This window comes from Equus caballus, chromosome 13 (genome assembly GCF_041296265.1).
Source record: "Equus caballus isolate H_3958 breed thoroughbred chromosome 13, TB-T2T, whole genome shotgun sequence".
Taxonomy (NCBI): Eukaryota; Metazoa; Chordata; class Mammalia; order Perissodactyla; family Equidae; genus Equus; species Equus caballus.
In genome coordinates this window covers 35,876,528-35,895,370 of record NC_091696.1, presented here as the reverse complement: position 1 = coordinate 35,895,370, position 18,843 = coordinate 35,876,528, and the positions used below count along the sequence as shown (strand labels likewise).

At 43.8% G+C, this 18,843-nt stretch overlaps 1 long non-coding RNA gene across 1 annotated transcript; it reads left to right on the top strand.

Moving 5' to 3' along the window:
• The first annotated feature begins 9,691 nt into the window (after positions 1–9,691).
• On the top strand, positions 9,692–15,874 carry LOC138917002 (uncharacterized). The gene is made up of 5 exons (XR_011424310.1): positions 9,692–9,782; positions 9,879–9,938; positions 10,046–10,120; positions 14,790–14,889; positions 15,854–15,874. It is a non-coding gene; the product is annotated as an uncharacterized lncRNA (long non-coding RNA).
• The last annotated feature ends 2,969 nt before the right edge of the window (positions 15,875–18,843 follow it).

Genomic DNA, 18,843 nt, shown 5'->3' with positions numbered 1-18,843 from the left:
GACTGGGGCATTTTGGCCAGTAGTGCACTGTATCACAGAGGAGTCGTGAGGCAACACAGTAAGTTGAAGTGACCTCCCTGCTTTTGATTTTGTTTCCGTATTTGGTTGAAGCCTATGATTATTTAGGGTACATTTCTTTCTCAAATATTTACCAATCAACATACTTTGTACCAGACTTTGTGCAGGATCCTGGAGATGCACAAGGTACAGACACACAGCAGCTCATAGTTATTGGAATAAAAGAAATAGGGTAGGACGTCACTGTCTTTGTTCCCTTGGAACTGAGAGCACTTGCATAAGACAATAGCTGACCATGCATTGCAGTATTTTCTGGGCTAATATACCAGTTAGAGTGAAGGATGGTGTTACCCTTGACTTCAAGCTCTACCCGCTGAGCCTTCTGGCCTGGGTGAATAATTGGCCTAAGGGAGAGTGATAGCTTCAGGAGTTCCCAAGGGGATGAAGGGGACCTTTGATGCCAGATGTAGTGATCAAAACATTGACTCCACTTCTTTCTCTTGGCCAGTGGGCAGGAGCCCAGGTGCAGCCAGAAGAAAAGGCTGTTGTTTCCTAGGAAGGGAAATAAAAAACCAGTATTTAAGAGTTTAAGCCAAATGAACGATCTGCATTTCAGGGCCCCAGATGGTATAGGTTAGATTACCACACATATTGCTTCAGACTTTACCTTAAATGTTGAGGCAAGAGGGAGGTTTTTGGCTTGCCACCTTTCTCATGTATTCAGCTGGCTGCTCAGATCACGAGACATGGGGAGAGTGGATACTGGCACAGTTAAACGCTTTTTGAGCCATGCGATTACCCTCCCCCACTCTCTTGGAATGTAAGCTCCACAAAAGGAGGGATTTTTGTCTGTTCTGTTCACTCTCCCATCTCTAGCACTTTGGCTAATGCCTGGCAAGTAGTAGCTTTCTCAATATTTCTTAAATGAATTAATATATTTCTCCTATGGCAACATTAGTATATGTAGGCTTTTCTTTGGGCACCTTCCTTTTGCTCTTGTTTGGTTCACATGCGCATTTTCCTCCCAAGGAGAAATTTGGTAGACCCCTACCATCCTTACTTTATAGACAGGGGAAGGGAATTTTGTGTTTGTTTTTTTAAGCAAATACATCCCCTGACTTCCACCCTTCTTTTTTTTTCCTCTTTCTTTTATATGGAAGGAAAGAGGGAGCAAGCATGAAGAGGTAGCCCCTCTGGTTGCCCTCAACCAATATTCTTTGTACACTTGTTAATGTTGATTTGGAAGTGGGCTGTTTGCTCAGTGGGGGAAGGATGCAGAAGAAAGACACAGTGCCAGCGCTCAGCCTCTTCTCTACTGTTTCAAGCAATTCAGCTGGAACCACAAACTTGTACGCCCCGCTTTGCCAGAAGGAAAGCTCGGCAGCTGATCTGACCCACTCTCCTTAGGTGAGTGGTTAGCAACTACCTGCTTTTGCTCAAGTGTGTCTTTTCTGGGGTTCTTACACAGTCTCCCAAATAACTTCCAGCCATGCACTGTAGTCCCTCTGAGAGGAATTATAATAGTACATTTTCCTTTGTCCTATTACATTTCCAGTTCCCTTTATGGATTGTGCCTCAGCCAAAAGTGCTGTGAGCCCTGGTCTGTAAGGAAATATTTCTCAATTTGAGGGCTTGTCTTGCTTCATTCTGTCCGCTCACCTGGCTGCCTAGGGCCTCCTTCTCTGCTGTGGGGTTTTATGTTTTTTCACTCTGGTTCTTTATCACTTATTTCCCTTTTCCACCAAAACAGACCTCTCATGTCTCCTGGTGCCTCGGGACACTACTGAAAATCTAGGAAGTGAGTTTTTTTCTTTCATTCAACAAATACTTATTGAGCATCTACTAATGTGCTAGGTGTGAGATTACAATGATGAACAAAAGGTAGATATGGTCCCTGATCATTTCACCACCTCCACACCACCACGTTAGTCACTATTATGTCTGTTTTGGACAAATCCATTTTTCTTCTGACTGTCTGCTTACATTCTGATCTCCCTTTGATCCCTTCTCCACCCAACAGCCAGAAGGATCTTTTCATTATGCTTAAAACCCCTCTTTAAAACCGTCATGACTCCCACTTCTGGAACAGTGATGTGAGGCTCAGTATGGACCCACTCTTCAGAGAAACAACCAACCACTCGGCCACGGGGCCAGCCCCTCGTAGAGACTTTTGATGAGCAGTTGGCTCCAGGATTCTGGAACTTAGAGACTTGAGACTGCAGATGTGCACAGCCAAGCTGGGGAAAGTGTGGTGACCTCTGGGGAACCAGCCCTCCTTCACTCCCAGGCCTGAGGCTCCAGAGGGGCCAGTGTTCACCAGCCCTGCTGTCAGCCTCCCAGCTCGTTCTCTAGTAAGTGATCTCTTGATAGAGAGGAATGAGTATTCTTTTAACTGGATTAGTGGCACAATCCTCTCACATTTTTGATCTTTTGAGATAATGCCTTAAGTCAAAAGTTCTCTAATGGTGAGTAGGTATTTTAGGCCACAGCAGGTAGGTGGAGGGCTGCACACGGAGGGCTTTTTATTTCATAATCCATGCACAACCCCACGTTCTTGCCTCTTGCACACAGAGCTGTCATATGAAATCCGTTGTTCGGGGTTTTAAAAAGTAGCTTCTGTTTGTAACATGTTTGATAGCTGAAGGAATAATATCTTCACTTTGTAGCAAGCTCTTAAAATTCAATCAGAAAAAGACAAACATCCAGATTTAAAATGGGAAAAGGACTAATAAACCTAAGGAAATTTCAATCTTATGTAGTAATCAAAGAACAAATAAGACCAACAATGAAGTGTTTCTCACTTGTCACACTGGCAAGGACTTAAAAAATATCCCGTGTTACCTCCTCCTCTACTTTTGAAGCCGGGTACCTGAGGGTTATTGTAAATATTCAGTAAGTTTACCTTTTGACCTTGTTATGAAAAGAAGTTAATCTTGTCAATTCGCTGTTTTCCTGTTTAACCTGAGGGGTGACTCAAGGGTCACAAGGATTTATGAGCTTGTTTTACAGGAGAAAAAGAATGCCTTCAGGGATCATCAGACAACCAGCCCCCAGCTGCTGTTGAGGGCCCAGAAGGCAGATTGCCCGGCGGCTTATTGGGAGTGAAAGAAACACAAATTTCCCCTTTGTTTCTCTGAAACTTCTCCTGCCAAGCGCCTTAGCTCTGTAAAACCCCCTCCTCTCCTCTCTTGTTAAAGTGGATTTGAGAGAACTTGTCCTCCCACCTTCTTGTTTTGGTTAGTTCTAATAAACCTTTCTAAATCTCCAAGCACCTGTGTCTCAGGGATTGGCTTACTGTGAATGGGCACACGAACATGAGATTAAAAGTTTCGGTATCAATTTCTGAAAGACTTTTTGTAAGTTTGGTATTATTTCTTCTGTAAATGGTTGATAAGATTTACAGTAAAAGTGCTTGGGCCTGGAGCTTTCTTTGTGGTAATGTTGTTAACAATTATTTCCATTTTTAAAAAAATTTTTTATTGAGTTAATGATAGGTTAGAATCTTGTGAAATTTCAGTTGTATGTTATTGTCTCTCAGTCGTGTTGTAGGTGCAACCCTTCACCCTTTGTGCTCACCCCCCCCTTCCCCTGGTAGCCACTAATCTGTTCTCTTTGTCCACAGGTTTAAATTCCTCATATGAGTGGAGTCATACAGAGATTGTCCTTCTCTATCTGGCTTATTTCACTTAACCTAATTCCCTCAAGGTCCACCCGTGTTGTTGCAAACGGGACGATTTTGTTCTTTTTTATGGCTGAGTAGTATTCCATTGTATATACATACCACATCTTCTTCTTTTTTTTTTAAGATTTTATTTTTTTCCTTTTTCTCCGCAAAGCCCCCTGGTACATAGTTGTATATTCTTCGTTGTGGGTCCTTCTAGTTGTGGCATGTGGGATGCCACCTCAGCATGGCTTGATGAGCAGTGCCATGTCCACACGCAGGATTCGAACCAATGAAACACTGGGCCGCCTGCAGCGGAGTGCACGAACTTAACCACTCGGCCACAGGGCCAGCCCCCTACATCTTCTTTATCCAGTCATCTGTTGATGGGCACTTAGATTGCTTCCATGTCTTGGCTATTGTAAATGATGCTGCAATAAACATTGAGGTGCATAAGACTTTTGGAATTGCTGACTTCAAGCTCTCTGGATAGACACCCAGTGGTGGAATAGCTGGATCATATGGTAGTTCTATTTTTAATTTTTTGAGGACTCTCCATACTGTTTTCCATAGTGGCTGCACCAGTTTGCATTCCCACCAGCAGTGTATGAGGGTTCCTTTTTCTCCACAACCTCTCCAACATTTGTTACTATTTGTTTTAGTTATTTTTGTCGTTCTAATGGGTGTAAGGTGATAGCTTAGTGTAGTTTTGATTTGCATTTCCCTGATGATCAGCGATGATGAACATCTTTTCATGTGCCTATTGGCCATCCGTATATCTTCTTTGGAGAAATGTCTGTTCATGTCTCCAGCCCATTTTTTGATCGGGTTGTTTAATTTTTTGTTGTTGAGTTGTGTGAGTTCTTTATATATTATGGATATTAAGCCTTTGTCGGATGTATTACTTGCAAATATTTTTTCCCAGTTAGTGGGTTGTTTTTTTGTTTCAATCCTGTTTTCCCTTGCCTTGAAGAAGCTCTTTAGTCTGATGAAGTCCCATTTGTTTATTCTTTCTATTGTTTCCCTTGTCTGAGAAGACGTGGTGTCCAAAAATATCCTTTTAAAACTGATGTCAAAGAGTGTACTGCCTACATTTTCTTTTAGAAGCCTTATGGTTTCAGGTCTCAGCTTTAGGTCTTTGATCCTTTTTGAGTTTATTTTGGTGAATGGTGAAAAAGAATAGTCAATTTTCATTCTTTTACATGTGGCTTTCCAGTTTTCCCAGCACCATTTGTTGAAAAGACTTTCTTTTCTCCATTGTAGGCCCTCAGCTCCTTTGTTGAAGATTAGCTGTCCATAGATGTGTGGTTTTATTTCTGGGCTTTCAATTCTGTTCCATTGATGTGCACCTGTTTTTGTACCAGTACCATGCTGTTTTGATTACTGTAGCTTTGTAGTATGTTTTGAAGTCAGGGATTGTGATGCCTCCCGTTTTGTTCTTTTTTCTCAGGATTGCTTTAGAAATTCGGGGTCTTTTGTTGCCCCATATGAATTTTAGGATTCTTTGTTCTATTTCTGTAAAGAATGTCATTGGGATTCTGATTGGGATAGCGTTGAATCTGTAGATTGCTTTAGGTAGAATGGACATTTTAACTATGTTTATTCTTCCAATCCATGTGCATGGAATGTCTCTCCATCTTTTTATGTCATCATCCATTTGTTTCAGAAAAGCCTTGTAATTTTCATTGTATAGGTCTTTCACTTCGTTAAATTCATCCCAAGGTATTTTATGCTTTTTGTTGCGATTGTGAATGGTATTGTGTTCTTGAGTTCTTTTTCTGTTAGTTCATTATTAGAGTATAGAAATGCTACTGATTTATGTAAATTGATTTTATACCCTGAAATTTTGCTGTAATTGTTGATTACTTCTAAAAGTTTTCCAATGGATTCTTTGGGATTTTCTATATATAAGATCATGTCATCTGCAAACATCGAGAGTTTCACTTCTTCCCCCCCATTTGGATGCCTTTTATTCCTTTTTCTTGCCTGATTGCTCTGGCCAGGACCTCCAGTACTATGTTGAATAAGAGTGGTGATAGAGGGCATCCTTGTCTTGTTCCTGTTCTCAGGGGGATGGCGCTCAGTTTTTGCCCATTGAGTATGATGTTGGCTGTGGGTTTGTCATATATGGCCTTTATTATGTTGAGGTAGTTCCCTTCTATCTCCATTTTGTTCAGAGTTTTTATCATAAATGGCTGTTGGATCTTGTCGAATGCTTTCTCTGCATCTACTGAGATGACCATGTGGTTTTTATTCCTCAGTTTGTTGATGTGGTGTATCACGTTGATTGATTTGCGGATGTTGAACCATCCCTGTGTCCCTGGTATGAATCCCACTTGATCATGATGTATGATTCTTTTGATGAATTGCTGAATTCTGGTTGCCAAAATTTTGTTGAGAATTTTTGCATCTATGTTCATCAGCGATATTGGTCTGTAGTTCTTTTTCATGCTGTCCTTGTCAGGTTTTGGTATCAGCGTGATGTTGGCCTCATAGAATGTGTTAGGAAGTGTTCCATCCCCCCTAATTTTTTGGAATAGCTTGAAAAGGTTAGCTATTAAATCTTCTCTGAAAGTTTGGTAGAATTCCCCAGGAAAGCCACCTGGTCCTCGGGTTTTATTCTTTGGGATGCTTTTGATGGCTGTTTCAATCTCTTTCCTTGTGTTTGGTCTGTTCAAATTGTCTGCTTCTTCTTGAGTGAGCTTTGGGAGATTGTAGGAGTCCAAGAATTTATCCATTTCCTCTAGGTTATCCATTTTGCTGGCATATAGTTTTTCATAGTATTCTCTTATAATCTGTTGTATTTCTGTGGAGTCTGTTGTTATTTCTCCTCGCTCATTTCTGATTTTGTTTATTTGAGCTTTCTCTCTTTTTTTCTTTGTAAGTCTGGCTAGGGGTTTGTAAATTTTATTTATCTTCTCAAAGAACCAGCTCTTTGTTTCGTTGATCCTTTCTACCACCTTGTTTTGCTTCAATAGCATTTATTTCTGCTCTGATTTGTATTATTTCTCTCCTTCTGCTGACTTTGGGCTTTGTTTGTTCTTCTTTCTCTAATTTAGTTAGGAGTAGTTTAAGATTGCTGATTTGGGATTTTTCTTGTTTGTTAAGATGTGTCTGTGTTGCAATGACTTTACCTCTTAATACAGCTTTTCCTGCATCCCATATGAGTTGGTATGGCATGTTACCATTTTCATTTGTCTCCAGGTATTTTTTTATTTCTTCTTTAATTTCTTCAGTGATCCATTGCTTATTCAATACCATATTGTTTAGTCTCCACATCCTTGTGCCTTTCTCAGCTTTTTTCTTGTAATTAATTTCTAGCTTTATGGCATTATGATCAGAGGAGATGCTTGTTATTATTTCAATTTTTTTAAATTTGTAGAGGCTTGCCTTGTTTCCTAACATATGGTCTATCCTTGAGAATGTTCCATGCACGCTTGAGAAGAATGTGTATTCTGCTGTTTTTGGATGGAGTGTTCTATATATGTCTATTAGATCCAACTGTTCTAGCTTTTTGTTTAGCTCCACTGTTTCTTTGTTGATTTTCTGTCTGGATGATCTGTCCATTGATGTGAGTGGGGTGTTGAAGTCCCCTATATTATTGTGTTATTTTTGATATCTTCTTTTAGGTTTGTTAACAGTTGCTTTATGAACTTTGGTGCTCCTGTGTTGGGTGCATAGATATTTATAAGCATTATTTCTTCTTGATGAAGTGTCCCTTTGGTCATTATATATTGGCCCTCTATGTCTCTTTTTACCTGCCTTATCTTGAAGTCTGTTTTGTCTGATATAAGTATTGTGACACCTCCTTTCTTTTGTTTGCTATTAGCTTGGAGTATTGTCTTCCACCCCTTCACTCTGAGCCTGTGTTTGTCCTTGGAGCTGAGGTGTGTTTCCTGGAGGCAACAAATTGTTGGATCTTGTTCTTTAATCCATTTTGCCACTCTGTGTCTTTTTATTGGAGAGTTCAATTCGTTTACATTGAGGGTGAGTATTGATGCATGAGGGTTTAATGCTGTCATTCTGTTGCTCATTTTCCAGTTTTCCTGTGTTTCCTTTGTTTCTCATCCTGTGTGTTTTAGCCTACCCATTGACTTCTGCAATTTCTTATGCTGGGTTTCTTAGATTTTTCCTTATTTATGTTTTGTGTCTCTGTTCTGTTTTTTAGTTTATTGGCTACCCTGAAGTTTGTATTCAGAATCTCGTGTATAACATAGTTCATTTTCTGCTGTTCTCTTACTTACTTAGCCTAGACTGTTTCAGTCCCTTTCCTCCTCTTCTCCTAAATTATTATTTTCATCTCTTATTCCAACTTGTGTTGTGAGTTTGTAATTAGAGTGATAAGATTGTCTTTGCTTTGGTGATTTACTTCCCTTTATCCTAATGCTATAGTTGAATATTTGCTATCCTATTCTGATTCTGTCTCCGCACTCTGTGTTTTGTGACCCCCTTTCTCCCTTTTTTTCTTATTTCAGGTATGAGAGCCTTCTTGAGGATTTCTTGTAGTGGAGGTCTTGTGACTGAAATCACTTAGCTTTTGTTTGTCTGGAAAAGATTTAATTTCTCCCTCATATCTGAAGGATATTTTTGCTGGATAGAGTATTCTTGGCTGAAGATTTTTATCCTTTAAAATTTTGAATATGTCACTCCAATCTCTCCTAGCTTGTAAGGTTTCTGTAGAGAAATCTGCTGAAAGTCTGATAGGGGTTCCTTTGTACGTTATTTTCCTCTGCCTTGCTGCCCTGAGCATTCGTTCTTTGTCATTCATTTTTGCCATTTTTACTACTATATGCCTTGCAGTAGGTCTTTTTACATTGACAGATCTAGGAGATCTGAAAGCTTCCTCCACACACATTCCTCTCTCAATCCCTAGATTTGGGAAGTTCTCTTCTATTATTTCGTTGAGCACACTTTCTGTTCCATTTTCCTTTTCCACACCCTCAGGAATTCTGATATATTCTTAAGTTGCATTTTCTCATTGAGTCAGCTATTTCTCCGAGATTTTCTTCAGTTTCTTTAATTCTTAGTTCTCTTTCTTCCTCTGTCTGGAGCCATTCAGCCTGTCTATCTTCAATTATGCTAATTTGCTCCTCTATAGTGTCTACACGGGCATTCAGGGAATCCGTATTCTGTTTTATCTGATCCATTGTATTTTTCATCTCTAGTATTTCTGATTGATTCTTCTTTATAGTTTCAATCTGTTTTGTGAAGTAACTCCAGAACTCATTGAGTTGTTTCTCCATATTTCCCTTTACCTCATTGAGTATTTTGATGATAGCTATTGTGAACTCATCTTTACTTAGTTTACCTATTTCCAAGTCCTCAGCACATACTTCTGTATTTTTACTGTTTTCCTTTTGGACTGGAGCTTTTATAAATTGCTGGATGGTAGAGGAGCGGTTTTTGTGCATGATGCTATCAGTTGCAGTTACAGCCTGTCGCCACTGAATGGGGGTTGAAAGCCACGTGTTCTGAGCCTTCTGCCTTCAGTCACGATGGTGGTGCCCAGCATGGGTTGGAGGAGGAGGGGCACTTTCTCTTGTGCGCTGACCTGGATTGGGGTCAGCTCTTGCCTTCTGGTCACCCGGGGCCCTGGCTTGCTGGGGTTCCCCCACATGAAAGCTTTCCCCCATTAGAGGGTTTCCACTGCACGGGCAGTGGGAGTCCTGCATGATCCCCCGGACACACAGCCCCTCCCCGGCTCCTTCCTGCACCCACAGCAGCCATCCCAGTCTCTAGGGGAGGGAGCGAAGTTCTCTCTTAACCCATTCCAGCTCCTCCAAGGGGGGCTCTGGCCTCTCCACCCTCTGTCGTTTGGTTGCTGTGGGTCTCCGACGATTTATGTTATTAGGATTTTTTTTTTGGTTGGAAAGCAGTTACTCTTTTGGGTTGTAATTTGGAGGGGAGAGAGTCCTGGGTGAGCTCATGCTGCCATGTTGCTGACGTCACTCTGGAGTAATGCCATTTTATTGGTTTTGGTAATAATCTTAGAAACTTTGAAAATCTCTTTTTAGTTAATTTACATCACATTTCTGAGAAGATTAAGAATTACGTGAAGGAAAACCCACAACTTGTTGAAAAAATATCCATTTGTGAAGAGAAGGTATAATCATCCTTTAATTTTTATTTTCATGGCTTCACCTTGAAGTACTTCCACTTTCTTCTAGTTCACTTATTTTGCTCTCTTCTTTCATCCTAGTGTCCCATTTCATTACGTTGTATAACGGTCTAAATTCAAAGCAAGCATCTTATATGGAAGGTACTGCTTTTTTAATTTCTGTAAGGACTCACCCATGGGAGATAGGTTTCACCATCACTATAACTAATATTTTTGAATTCTGAACCCATTATTACATATTTGTATAGATCAATGAAGCAAAGAAACGTGCTCAAGAAAACAAGAGGCAAAACAAGGTTCTCTCTGAAGCACATAAATTTAAGGTAAAAATCTCTTCTTTTTCCTAGATTACACTCTAAAAACATAAGTAAAAGTAATGAGTAAATATTACTAATCTCTATATGTTTTGTTGAAGAAAAACATAAAAACACTTGAAAGCACTACTGAAATTGTTAACAACATCATTCAAAGTATACAGGCTAAGTTGCAATCCGAGAGAGGTCGGAACATCAAGAATCGGGACTTGGTGAGAGTTTTGCTACTAAGTTATGACCATAATTTGACCTTTGAGCCTTTTTGTTCACTGGGTGAGTTGAGCCCTGCATTCTTCCATGCTGTCCACTGCTGTTTTAAGTACTAACACCACAATGCCTTTTTTTATTTGGGATTTAGGATGAATATTTTTTTGTTTTCACAATCCTGGGTTGATTTTTTTTTTTTTTGAGGAAGATTAGCTCTGAGCTAACTACTGCCAATCCTCCTCTTTTTGCTGAGGAAGACTTGCCCTGAGCTAACATCCGTGCCCATCTTCCTCTACTTTATATGTGGGATGCCCACCACAGCATGGCTTTTTGCCAAGCAGTGCCATGTCTGCACCCAGGATGCAAACCAGCGAAACGCGGGCTGCCAAGAAGTGGAATGTGGGAACTTAACCGCTGTGCCACTGGGCCAGCCCTGGGTTAATTTTTTGTATCATTCAGCACTCCCTTCCCTGTAAGAAATGTAGAACTGGAGCCAGCCTGGTGGTGCAGTGGTTAAGTTTCCATGCTCTGTGTCAGCAGCCTGGGGTTCATCAGTTCGGATCCTGGGCACAGACCTACACACGGCTTATGGAGCCATGCTGTGGCAGCATCCCACGTATAAAATAGAGAAGGATGGGCACAGATGTTAGCGCAAGGCTAATCATCCTCAAAAAAGAATAACAAAGGGTAAGAAACATAGAACTAAGAAATTGTAAGAAAGTGTACTAGAAATTTCTAGCCATGTTGAACAGGCCTATCCCACTTAATGCAGAGCAGAGAATTTTCAAAGTGAGTCTAGTGACAATATTTACCTTCCACTAAGACAAGCTGTTCATCTGAGCTGTTTGGCTTCAAGATTCTGGACCTTCTTTGCTTTCACCTTGTTGCCCAGTCAAGTATCCCATTGCAGAAAGTTGGAGTGCCCATGAAATACTTGTGACTTCAACTATTCTCTTAGTTCCTCATTTCTTTATCTGTTTGACTTTTCTCCTTGGCTCAAACAGCTTTTAATGATACAGGGGCTGACGTGGGGTATGTTTTGCTGGCATTTCTTCTTTTTAGCATATCGACCAGTGTTTCTATTGAAATCCAGTACATGTTTTGTTTCTATTCTACATGCACATAGTGGAAAAGAAAAAACTACAGAGCACTTAAAAGGTGACATTTCAATGAACACCTCAGGAATTTCAGAAGTAAATTACCTATATTTGCTGCAGGATTTTCATTGTATACCTTAGCTTTGATGAAGAACAAATATGTCATGTCTTAGAATATTCAATTTGTATGTTACCAACTTAGGGATTTTTCTTCTTGGGAACTAAGTCATTGGTGAGAGTGTTTGGCTTTAGGTTTGAATCCCCCTTAATGAAGTTCATGTCAGAAAGCAAAATTGAAGTCTGAAGAACAGCATGTACAGAAGGAAAATGCTCAGCTTAAGATCAAGAAGGAGCAGATAACAAAAAATTACTTCCATAGATTATATAAATCAGAGGATGAAACATCATTACTTCCTTTTTAATTTTCTTATTTTTAATTGAGGTAAAATACACATAAAATTTACCATCTAAACCATTAAGTGTACATTTTAGCAGTAAGTATGTTTACATTGTTGTATAATCATTACTTCTTGAATATCTTTTCTCAAATCTGTCTTAAAGGCAGGAGATCTGAGTGCAGAATTCAAGGATTCCAAGCAGAGAGGCTCAATACCTAATAAATGTACCCTGAAAGGTTTGTTCTTGTGGGGAAGAAAATCCCGTATAGTAAAAACGAGTTTGCACTGGGAAGGTAAAAGATGGCTTCTTGCCCTCAAGATTCTCTCCTTTCTCCTCTCCCCACCACAGCCATGTTCTTGGGAACATGTGTACACACACAAGGAAAATTTAGAAAGGAGAAAGAAACTAGGAGACAACTGTGAGGCATTGGGATCTGTTAAAGAGGCAGAGAAATCAAATTAAAAATGCTAAAGAACAACATAGGCATTTTTGATGAAATCTGCGGACAAAGAAAGATGGTCACAGAAGAGTATTCATGTGTTGATTGTTACAAATACTGTTGTGTTAGTGAATGTGGGGAACAATCTAGATAATTATAATTTTTTAAGAATATTTGCCACCATATTTTTGCCATATTCATTCTATAGAGAAATGTGTTTCTCCTTTCTGCCTTGATTTTTGTAATCTGCTTCTTCTTTTTTTCCATTCTCACTGGTTATCAGAGATTCTTATTTGTAATGAATTTCAGATTGGACGGAGTATTGGCACCAGCTTTAATCACTTCATTGTCTGGAACCCTCTGGGTGCATTTACATTGTACTCTAGGTTTCAATCCCGTCATATTGTCATGACCTGCTGTATGTCTATCATTTTTTATTAAATTCTAGACATTGGGTAGAAAACATTTAGAGAAAAATTGAGCCCTCGTATGATGGTATCTTGCTGCAGAAAAGACGGGAGTTTACATCTGGCAGGTGATCAGGGACGCCAGCAGTACTGAATCCTATTCATCCAGTTAGCAATTGAGACCATTCACTGAAGGCTTAATCCCTCCTAAGGCCAGTGTGTTTTCTGTCCACCTTTGTTCTTCGTGTGTAATCTCCTGGGACCCAGCTAGGGCCTGCAGGTTTTTCTAGGGATGACCTTCATTTAGTGACCGTGAACTCCAGTTGTTTTACTTCTGTGCCCGTGGATGTGTGCAAATGCCCCTCAGCTTCTTTGCATCTCAGTAGTCTCCGCTGGAATTAGTTGGTAAATCCTGGGAAAAGTGACCCCAAATGCCAGGCTGACCTTAATCTAGGGCTTCCTTCTCCATCTTGGCCTCATGGTTTTTTGTGTGTGTGTGTGAAGATTAGCCCTGAACTAACATCTGTTGCCAATCCTCCTCTTTTTGCTTGAGGAAGATTGTTGCTGAGCTAAAATCTGTGCCAATCTTCCTCTATTTTATATGGGATGTGCCACAGCGTGGCCTGATGAGCGGTGCTAGGTCTGCACCCACTATCTGAACCTGCAAACCCCAGGCTGCTGAAGCAGAGCACGCAAACTTAACCACCACGCCACCAGTCCGGCCCCAGCCTCGTGTTTCTCTACTGGCGTATTAGCAATTTGGTGCATTCTATCATGAATTTCATATTTTGGCCAGTGTTTCCTAATGTTCTCAGGGGAAGATGAGGGACTTCAGACCCACTCATCCATGTTCAAAAGCAAAACTTTTCTTATATTCCCTTAAGACTCAGGTTTGTGTTATCCCTTCCCAAGCCTGGGGTAGGGGTGCTTTGTGCTCACTGGCATCATGTTTGCATTGAATATGAGATGTTTCAGGGTGGAGAGTACCTTGCTTCCCTCTGTGTCCTCAGCACCTTACAATGCACCTACTACTCTACAGCCAGTCCAGAAAGCATTTGCTGAAAGATTGCCTGGGTGGCCAGAAACAAATGCATCAACTTTCTCTCCTTAGTGTTTTTGTCCCTGTTTGCTAGGGCTCTTTTAATTTTGTGCGTGACCCATAGAAAATCCAATATCAAGTTGAGAATCTATTTTTTTTTAAGATAGGCATCTGAGCTAACAACTGTTGCAATCTTTTTTTGTTGTTTTCTTTCTTCTTCTCCCCAAAGCTCCCCAGTACATAGTTGTCTGTTCTAGTTGTGAGTGCCTCTGGTTCTAAGAATCTTTTGAATCAGAACCTTGAAGAAAGTAGTTCAAAGGCAACACAACAAATCTGCCTTAAGCCATTGCTCTTTGCTGCCTTCACTGTCAATGAAATCGAAGTACTTGTTAGTGAAATCAATCTACTTGTTAAAGTAGATCCATAGCCTCAATTTGAAGGTTTTCCAATTGTTTCCGGATAACACCCTGACTGTAACAATTCAGATCATTTTTCATTCAGCATAGTTTCCATTCTCCCAACTAGGATCTTTGAAGCAGGTGGCCGGAGTTCCACTCTTGAACTGTAGAAATGTCCAGTAGTTAACTGTCCAATGTTATGACACCATGTCCAGGGAGGAGCCACGGCTGTGTCATGGCCTCTGGACTTTCCCTGGGAGAAATCAGACAAGTCATGAACCCCTGGTTCATCCTGTGTTTAGTTGTGATGAGCTGGTCAGGCCTGGTTTCCACATTGAAAGAAAATGAGCTTATGCTGTCCCAGTCACAAGAGACCGAGTGTGGGAGGGCACGTGGTGCATCTCATATGTGCTTTTTATATTTGTTTAGTTACTTACTAATGACTAGGAATACACAGCTGGGAGGAGAAGCTCAGAATCTCCAAAGACTTGCCAGCAGTCCAGAGTTTGGTTTTTCTTCCTCCCCTAATGGGGAGCTTCACTTCTTTCCTCTGACTATATTTGTCAATCCACGCATTTGTAGGGAAAAATGGGAAGGGACATTTGAATCCTACCATTTAGATTTCTGGGAGGGAAGAAAGGCGGAATGTCACATGCACTACTGGAAAATGCATATTTCTTTCCCCTCTCAAGGAGCTGACAATGAAAGACATGAGCGAGTGGAAAGAGAGAAGCAGCTCTCAGCGGCAGAGAAGAAATTGAAATCGGCTGCAGAAAAACCAGACAACTACAAGTGAGTTCAGCTCCTAAATACAGGCTACTCATAAAACCCCTGTTGGATTTTTTTTTCACTTTTGTACAATGTTTAGACCCAATTCATACACAAATATAAACAATTGTTCAGAAGACATTTGTATAGAGATTTCACACGAGAAGGAAAAATGTTAAGTTTTACAAATGCTAAGTTTAAACATTAACTTAACATTGAGTTACTAAAAGTTTCCTGATCCCCAATGCTGGCCAGACTGTGTGGAAACGTGGTTCACAAAAATGTCTCTGGAGGTGGCATAAACTGTTGTAAACCTTGGGGAAGCAGTTTGGTGTCAGATGAATCGCATCAATAAATATGAGCACGCCATTTAAGAGACCCCCTTGTTGTAGCCCTGAGAAATACCATCAAGATGTAAGGAAAAGAAGAATCGAGCTGTATGATGAAAGATGCTCATTGCAGGATAAATTAGAGAGATACTGAGAATAGGTAAGGGAATTCTATCAGCTGAGAAGCTGGCAGGCATTCGATAATAAATAAGGAAACAATGTAGCAATCGCTTTGATCCTACTGTACTTATGTAACCACGTGTAATGCATCTTCTAGCATTGGATGATATGTATAAGGGTACAGTTCAGATAATGGGAACATGGGCAGATTATTTAAAATCATCCTCAGTATTGTGCTTTAGAAAGCAATTGTCACTCATAGGCAACAAACTGATCAAATGCGGGAACAGGTGCAGCAGAGTCCACCTTCAGACACCAGGTAACCTGCATTCTGCCCAAAGTTCCTGGATCCTTCAGCACCCAATGCAGAGGGTTACAATGGCCCTTGGAAGCCCTAACACAGGGTTTTTGACATGTTGGCTTTTCAGATCGCTGTGCATGAGAAGAATGCTCAAGATAATTGGGTAAGTTTTGTTTTCCTTCCTTCCCTTTGTGCACAGTCCGCCACAACTGAAGCTGGGTGTATTTTTCTCCCACAGATCAAGGCTCGGATTTTGGAGAGGGAGATAGTGGAGCAGAGCAGGGGAGCCGCTCACTTGAAATACAGGTGTGGGATTTCAACATACATTTTTTAAAGGATTTTTTGAGGTACTAAGACTAAGGTGTTTAGTGCCTAGCAAAGAACTTGGTGTTGTAATTCTTATTGAAATCCATTCTTTTTCTATATTCCAGATTGGAGATAATGCCCAAAAAGAGGCTGCCTGAGGGATACAGGCGGCACAAACCAATTTCGGGAAGACCTGGGATGCAGAACCCTGCACAGAGAGGTAGGGAGCACATTGTGAAGTGCAGCCACTTAATTTCTGCTGCAAAACCTCTCCATGTCCCACTTGTTCCTGTGGGGGATTGTCATGTTGTCTGGAAACAATCCCAAGCATGACATAAAGACAACAGGTTGTCTCAAGGGGTGACAGGAAGATGTCTTCCTCAGGTGCCCCAGCCACAATGGCTTTCTGGGCCTGTGCCCTGTGACTGGTGGAGCTCATGCCCCTCCACTGACCGTGGACCTTCTCCACTCACCAACACCCCCAGGACCTTGGGTCGCTCTTAGTTGGAGAGATGTGCCTGGAGGGGTTGTGGGTCTATGCTTCCTTCCCACCTTGAGTCAATGGTGAAGACTTGATTTTTCTTTTAGTTGAGAAAAAAGGCATTTATTTACCATTTTGGAGGCTCCCTTATTTTTTCTGTTCAACTTTTGATTGTGGACCATAGTATTCCATTCATAAATTACATTTCTATGTAATTTTACTCCTGACATCATCAGTGTAATGCTACAGCTTTACTGCTAAATCCTCATATCTTCCCTTTTCTCGTTACTATAACATTAGCTTAAGTCCATTTCTTTTCATAAATATTTATATAATTCCTGCTCACATGTAGAAGGTAGCTTGTATGAAGAGTGAGAGATTGAAAAAATCCACCTGTGGCCTGAAGAAAAAGAGCTGTGCTGTTCATATTGAGGGTTTGTTGCTATTATCCCATCCAAACTTATTCTCATTTTAATTTTACCCCGTGAGGAAATCCTGAGGTCTCCTGACGTGTATTGGGAAACCCTCTTTCATTGCTGATTTCCAGCTAGTTGAGCCTGAACCTGTCCACAAGTGGCTGATGGATGAGTTATGAAAACCCCTGAACCAGGGCCCTGTGGGGTTTTCCTCAAGCCAGGGTCGTGGGGGCGGGGGCAGGTCTCCCCGGCCTCCTCAGGGGCGAGCCGAGGCGCTTGGGGAGCCGCCTGCCGCCAGCCAGGTCCCTGAGGGTGGGCCAGGGCGTCAGGCGCCTTCTGGAGGATGGCGCCGAGGGTCCCTGTTCCTTCCTCACGGTCCGGTCCACGCGGGCCTGAGGAATAAGCCTCCATCCCTGCTGTCTGGCCTTTGTCAGACGCGGCACCCGGCTCTGCGGCTCCCCGGAAGGACAGCGGCTCCCGCCCCCCGGAGCAGGCGGCTGCAGCGGCGCAGCAGCAGGCCGCGGGCAAGGTAAATGGCGCGGTCTCTCTTCTCTCGCGACTCTTTGTGGAAGCGCGGCCGCGCGCTGCAGCAGCCCGGCCTGGCCTGCGCGGCGCTTCGTGTGTCCCGTGGCACGGCGACCGGGTCATCGCCCTTGGCGCCAGCGCCATCCTTCCCCCCAGGCGCCTCCGGCCCCCCGCCCTCTGGGCTCTCACCGTTGCTGGCGCCCCCAGAGGCCCCCGGTGCTCCCGGGCTGAGGACGGCAGGGCTCTCCCGCCGCCGCGTTTCGGGCGCTGCCACTCGGAGCCTGACACTTAAACCCCACGCTGAGGTCTCCTGGCACGGCCTGGCCGACTCCGGCCCGAACTCCTAGACGTGGCGTTGCTCTGGCCGTGGCGCCTTGGCTCCTCTCCTGGTGTGGCTCGGTGGGGGGAGCCGGCCGGGGACGTCTGCCGTCGTCTTCCCAGGCGAGAAACGCCGGAGGCCACCCCTCCCAGTTGCCCTCGGGTGCGGGTGCTGTGTGCCACGTGCCACGTGCCACGTGCGGTGGGCTACGCCCGGGGGCGACGGCGGAGTTCCTGCCGCTGCCGCCTGTGTTGGCCGGCGTGCCCTCCCGGGTCCCTCCCGCGCTAGCGTGGGTGAGGATCTGCTGAATGGCCAGAGCTGGGCTGCGTGCGGGCGGCGGTGGACGGGGGCCCTGAAGGAGGGAAGAGTGAGGGTCAGGAAGGTCCTGCGGGACCGAGTCCCAGCAGAGGCCTTCCCCCGTGTTCGCGGGGAGGCGGTCCCGTGGTGTCCCGGGGCGGCGTTGGAGCCGGGCGCGGGGCGTGCCCTCCTCAGCCCAGCCGTCCCGGGGTTTTCCCGCTGAGATCGCAACGCACGCAGCACGCTTGTGTTGGCCGTGTGGTTCGGAAGGCTCCCCTCGTGTTGGCGTCGGGCGCAGCCCGCGCGCCTCTGCCGGGGGACTTGGGAAGCGGACTCCCCTGCGAGCGCCGAGCCCCAGAGCGGTGCGCTGGGCCTGGCCGAGCTTGGCAGGTGCCCGCGTTCCTCTCAGAGCACGCTGTCCCCGTGGCCCTGCGGGAGCCCGGGAAGGGCCCCGTCCCGGGAGGCCGTGGCGCCCGTGGGCAGCCGCTGCGCAGAGGAGACGACCCCTTGGCGAGGGAGGGCCGCAGAGGCGGGGCACGGGCCGTGGAAGGGCTGGCAGGCAGAGCCCGGCCCCAAGGAGGAGCTCGGCTTCCAGAGCTGGGGCGTGGGCTTTTCCGTCCGCGTCCGTGCTCCTCTCTCTTCTGGAGGGGGAGCCAAGCAGCTTCAAGCTTCTGGGGTGGCGGCGGTGGGGAGGAGGGCGAAGGGCGGCCCCCTGGCCCGAGGTGCCTGTCTGCTTGGCATCTGCTCCTTCCTTCCTTGGGCGTGGCCTCGGCCAGGCCTCTCTCGGACAGGACCTCTTGCTCTTCTGCTTTCGCAGACACGCTCCTCCCCGCAGTGTTTGTTCTGTGTCAAGCTGGTCGAGGCCCCATGGGAGGGGTAGAGTG